Genomic DNA, 6411 nt, shown 5'->3' with positions numbered 1-6411 from the left:
CTGAAAGGTGAATTAATCTCCCCGTGTCTGGTGGAAAGCAGACTGAACCAGGTTTTCCTCTAGGATTTTATCTCTGCTTAGCTTTATTCTGAAAAACTCCCCAGTCCTTAACGATTACAAGCATACCCATAATATGATGTAACCACCACTATGCTTGAAAATATGGATGTGTTGTGCTGGATTTGGAATATGTTTTATTCTGTACAGGCCTCCTGTAATTACGAGTAGCCATTAAACTCTGTAACTGTTTTAAAGTCCATTGGCCTCATGGTGAAATCCCTCAACGGTTTCTTTCCTCTCCGGCAACTGAGTTAGGAAGGACGCCTGTATCTTTGTAGTGACTGGGTGTATTGCCACAGGAGGCTGGTGGCACCTTAATTGGGGAGAACAGGCTTGTGGTAATAGATGGACTGGTATAGGTGGAATGGTATCATATTTTTACCCATCTACCAATAGATGCCCTTCTTTGCAAGGCATTGGTTGGAAAACCTCCCTGGTCTCTGTGTTTGAAATTCAATGCTCGATTAAGGAAACTTACAGATAATTGTATGTTTGGGATACAGAGATGAGGTAGTCCTCCAAAAATCATGTTCAATACTATTATTGCACACAGAGTCCATGCAACTTATATGATTTGTTAAGCACATTTTTACCCCCAAACTTTTTTATGCTCGCCATTACAAAGGTGTTGAGTACTTATTGACTCAAGACATTTCAGCGTTTCCTTTTTATTTAATTAGCAAACATTTCTAAAAACATAATTCCACTTTGACATTATGGGGTATTGTGTGTAGGCCAGTGACAAAAAACATCTCAATTTAATACATTTTAAATTCAGGGTGTAACACAACTAAATGTGGAAAAAGTAAAGGGGTGTAAATACTTTCTGAGGGCACTGTATAGATAGGGTTAAAGTGACTAGGCAACAGGATAGATAATAAACAGTAGCAGCAGCGTATGTGATGAGTCAAAAGAGCTCTCGACCCGCACCACTACAGCCCTGTCGATGTGGATGGGGGCGTGCTCCGCCCTCCATTTCCATTAGTCCACAATTAGCTCCTTTGTCTTGCTGAGTTGAGGGAGAGGTTGTAGTCCTGGCACCACACTGCCAGGTCACTGACTTCCTTCCTATAGGCTATGTTATCATCTTCGGGGATCAGGCCAACCACCGTCGTGTCGTCAGCAAACGTAATGATGGTGTTGGAGTCATGCAGTCGTGGGTGAAGAGGGAGTACAGGAGGGGACTAAGTACACAACTCGGAGGGGCCCCCGTGTTGAGGGTCAGTGTGGTGGATGTGTTGTTGCCTACCCTCAACACCTGGGGCCGGCCCGTCAGGAAGTCCAGGATCCAGTTGCAGAGGGAGGTGTTCAGTCCCAGGGTCCTGAGCTTAGTGATGAGCTTGGAGGGCACTATGGTGTTGAATGCTGAGCTATAGTCAATGAACAGTATTCTCACGTAGGTGTTCCTCTTGTCCAGTTGGACGTTTGCAGTGTGGAGTACAATAGAGATTGCGTCTTCTGTGGATCTGTTGGGGTGGTATGCAAATTGGAGTGGGTCCAGGGTGTCTGGGATGATGGTGTTGATGTGAGCCATGAACAGCCTTTCAAAGCATTTCATGGCTACAGATGTGTACAGAGTGCTACGGGGGGATATTCATTTAGACAGGTTACCTAGGTGTTCTTGGGTACAGGGACTGTGGTGGTCTGGTTGAAACATGTAGGTATTACATACTGGGTCAGGGAGAGGTTGAAAATGTCAGTGAGAACAGTTGCCAGCTGATCAGTGCATGCTCCGAGTATTTTGTCCTGGTAATCCGTCTGGCGCAGCGGCCTTGTGAATGTTAACCTGCAGTGGAAAACTGTGACTATTCGACCTTGGCCTTCAGGTTAGAAACAATGCTTTTTGATGACAAAATCAAACAGGCCTGAGCTGTACTTCGGGCTGCAGCTCACACAGACACAACAGTGACACATCAACAGTAGCGGTGCGTGTAGATCACCGGGGAACCAAGTCAGGAAAAAAAGCCATATTACAAACCACAGCCCCCACACCACTAGAGGGATATCAACAGACCACCAACTTACTACCCTGAGACTAGGCTGAGTATAGCTCACAAAGATCTTCTCTACCGCACGAGCCCGAAGAGGCGCAAAACTGGACAGGAAGATCACGTCTGTGACTCAACCCACTCAAGTGACGCTCTCCTCCTAGGGATGGCATTGAAGAGCACTAGTAAGCCAATGACTCTGCCCCTGTAATAGGGTCAGAGGCAGAGAATCCCAGTGGAGAGAGGGGATTCTCTGAAGTTTATTTAGTGCTTTATCCAGGTAGCCTGAGAGTAGAACATTGCAGTAGTCTAATCGAGAAGTGACAAAAGCATGGATTCGCTTTTCTACATAATTTTTGGACAAAAAGTTTCAGATTCTCGTCAAAACAGAGATCAGGGTCCAGAGTAACGCCAATGTCCTTCACAGTATTATTTGAGACGACTGCACAACCATCAAGATTAATTGTCAGATCCAACAGCAGATCTCTTTGTTTCTTGGGACCTAGAACTAGCATCTCTAGCATCTAAAAAATGTGCCGCCATCCACTTTCTTATATCTGAAACACATGCTTCCAGGGTAGGCAATTTTGGGGCTTCACCATGTTTTATCGAAATGTACAGCTGTGTGTCATCTGCATAGCAGTGAAAGTTGACATTGTGTTGCCGAATGACATAACCAAGACGTAGACTATATAGTGAAAACAATAGTGGTCCTAAAACGGAACCTTGAGGACAAATCATCCACAGAGATTAATTGATATCTTTCCGACAGATAAGGTCTAAACCAGGCAAGAACTTGTTTTTCTTCGTGTTGGATGTGATGTCGGGTCCGGGTGTCAGAACCGGAGCTACCTGGGAGGCTGATATCTGGTGTAATTCTCCTGTCTTATCTGGTGTTCTGTGTGAATTTAAGTATGCTCCCTCTAATTCTCTCTCCCTCTCTTCCTCCCCTCCCGGAGTACTTGAGCCCCAGGATCATGCTTCAGGACTACCTGGCCTGAGGACTCCTGGCTGTCCCCAGTCCACCTGGTTGTACTGCTGCTCCAGTTTCAACTGTTCTGCCTGCGGCTAGGGAACCCTGACTTGTTACCGGACGTGCTACCTTGTCCCGGACCTGCTGTTTTCGACGCTCTCTCTTACTCTCTCTACTGCACCTTCTGTCTCGACCTCTGAATGCTCGGCTATGAAAAGCTAACTTACATTTACTCCTGAGGTTGCACCCACCTGTTGCACCCTCTACAACCACTTAGATTATTATTTGACCTGGTCATCTATGAACGTTTGAACATCTCGAAGAACAATCTGGCCATGTACTCTTATAATCTCCACCCGGGCACAATCAGAAGAGGGCTGGCCACCCCTCAGAGCCTGGTTCCTCTCTGGGTTTCTTCCTAAGTTCCTGCCTTTCTAAGGAGTTTTTCCTAGCCACCATGTTTCTACATCTGCATTGCTTGCTGTTTGGGATTTTAAGATGGGTTTCAGTATGGCACTTTGTGTCACGACTTCCGCCGAAGTCGGTGCCTCTCCTTGTTCGGGCGGCGTTCGGCTTTCTAGCCATCGCCAATCCACCTTTCATTTTTCCTACACACCTGGTTTCAATTCCCTCAGTATTAGATGTGTATATAACCCTCTGTTCCCCCCATGTCTGTGTGTGGAATTGTTTGTTGTTTCGTGTATGTGCACGCTAGACTGGTTTGTGCTGGGTTATGTCAACACATATTGTGTTTAGTGTTCTTAGTGCCGTGTGTTTTGTTCGCCGAAATAAAAGGCTCCTTTGGCTACCCAACTTCTGCTCTCCTGCGCCTGACTCCCTTACAGCCAGTTACGCATACCTAACAAAATTGCACACCCGACCATGGAGTCAGCAGGAGCAGGTACCCCGGTTATAGGAGTCGAGGAGCACGTCAGAGAACACGCGGTGATGTTACAACATCTCGCCGTTGCGATGGACCGCGTCGTTCAGACCATGGACCGCTGGGAGAGACAGAGAGTCCCTCCAGCGCCTCCACCAGCACAACAGGGGTTACCACTACTCGTCCCTCCTGTACCCGGTCCCAATGGGATGCGTCTCGCTCTTCCCGGGGAGTATGATGGGACGGCGGCACGCTGCCAGGGTTTCCTGCTACAGCTGGACTTATACCTGGGCACCGTTTACCCGGCTCCCTCGGGAAGGGAGAGGGTGTCCGCCCTCGCCTCGTGCCTCTCGGGGAGAGCTCTGGAGTGGGATAACGCCGTGTGGAAAGAAGGAGATGCGGCGTTGGACCACTTCGAGTTGTTCACCCGCCGCTTCCGGGCAGTCTTCGACCACCCTCCCGAGGGTAGAGCGGCGGGTGAACGTCTCTTCCACCTGAGGCAGGGGACGAGGAGCACCCAGGAGTTCGCCCTGGAATTTCGGACCCTAGCCGCAGGAGCGGGATGGAACGACAGGGCCCTTATCGACCACTACCGCTGCACCCTGCGCGAGGATGTCCGTCGGGAGTTGGCCTGCAGGGATACCACCCTCACCTTCGACCAGCTGGTGGACCTGTCCATTCGGTTGGATAATCTGCTGGTCACCCGCGGACGTCCAGAGAGGGCTCTATTAATTCCCCCTCCGAGCACCACCGCTCCGGTGCCTATGGAGCTGGGAGGCCGGAGGAGGGGCTTTCACGTGTACCATCTGTGGCCGCAGAGGTCACACTGCTGGTCGGTGCCGGGTTGGTTCCTCTAGGAGTCGAGGCAGCAGGCAGGGCACTCTCGCATCGCCCCAGGTGAGCCTGCACCACTCTCATCCAGAGCCCTCTGTTGTACACCTGTTTGTGCATGTTTACTTTCCTGAGTTTTCCCCGCATTCCCAGCATAAGGCGCTCGTCGATTCAGGCGCAGCTGGGAATTTTTCCGACAGAGCATTCGCCCATAGATTAGGGATCCCTATTGTTCCAGTGGTTAGGCCTTTCACAGTTCACGCTCTGGACAGTCGACCATTAGGGTCTGGGTTGATTAGTGAGGCTACCATTCACCTGGGCATGGTGACGCAGGGGTGTCACGAGGAGAGAATCAGTCTCTTCCCCATTGACTCTCCTGTGTTTCCCGTGGTACTAGGCCTTCCCTGGTTAGCTTGTCATGACCCCACCATTTCATTGCAACAGAGGGCTCTCACGGGGTGGTGGCGAGAGTTCTCAGGGAGGTGTTTAGGGGTTTCCGTTGGTGCTACTACGGTGGAAGGTCCAGACCAGGTCCCCACCATGCACATTCCCACCGAATATGTCGATTTGGCTCTCGCATTCACCAAAAAGAAGGCGACTCAATTACCACCCCATCGACGGGGGAATTGTGTGATAATTCTCCTGGTAGACGCCGCACTTCCCAGGAGTCACGTGTATCCCCTGTCACAGGCGGAGACGGGGTGGAGACATATGTCTCCGAATCCTTGCATCAGGGGTACATTCGGTCCTCCACTTCACCCGCCTCCTCGAGTTTCTTTTTTGTGAAGAAGAAGGAAGGAGGTCTGCGCCTGTGTATTGACTACCGAGGTCTAAATCAGATCACTGTGAGGTACAGTTACCCGCTACCTCTTATCGCCGCGATTGAGTCAATGCACGGGTCGCGCTTCTTCACCAAACTAGATCTCAGGAGCGCTTACAACCTGGTGCGTATCCGGGAGGGAGACGAGTGGAAGACGGTGTTCAGTACGACCTCAGGGCATTATGAGTACCTCGTCATGCCGTACGGGTTGATGAATGCTCCATCAGTCTTCCAAGCCTTTGTAGATGAGATTTTCAGGGACCTGCACGGGCAGGGTGTAGTGGTATATATTGATGACATTCTGATATACTCCGCTACACGCGCTGAGCATGTGTCCCTGGTGCGCAGGGTGCTTGGTCGACTGTTGGAGCATGACCTGTACGTCAAGGCTGAGAAATGCCTGTTCTTCCAACAGTTCGTCTCCTTCCTAGGGTACCGCATTTCCACCTCGGGGGTGGAGATGGAGAGTGACCGCATTTCAGCCGTGCGTAATTGGCCGACTCCCACCACGGTATAGGAGGTGCAGCGGTTTCTAGGGTTTGCTAATTACTACCGGAAGTTTATCCGGGGTTTTGGTCAGGTAGCGGCTCCCATTACCTCACTGCTGAAGGGGGGCCCGGTACGTTTGCAGTGGTCGGCTGAGGCGGACAGGGCTTTTGGTCACCTGAGGGCTCTGTTTACTTCGGCTCCCGTGCTGGCCCATCCGGATCCCTCTTTGGCGTTCATAGTGGAGGTGGACGCGTCCGAGGCTGGGATAGGAGCCGTGCTCTCTCAGCGCTCGGGTACGCCACCGAAGCTCCGCCCCTGTGCCTTCTTCTCGAGGAAGTTCAGCCCGGCGGAGCGAAACTATGATGTAGGG

Source organism: Salvelinus alpinus, chromosome 19 (assembly GCF_045679555.1).
Source record: "Salvelinus alpinus chromosome 19, SLU_Salpinus.1, whole genome shotgun sequence".
Lineage (NCBI taxonomy): Eukaryota > Metazoa > Chordata > Actinopteri > Salmoniformes > Salmonidae > Salvelinus > Salvelinus alpinus.
This window is presented reverse-complemented; position numbering follows the sequence as displayed.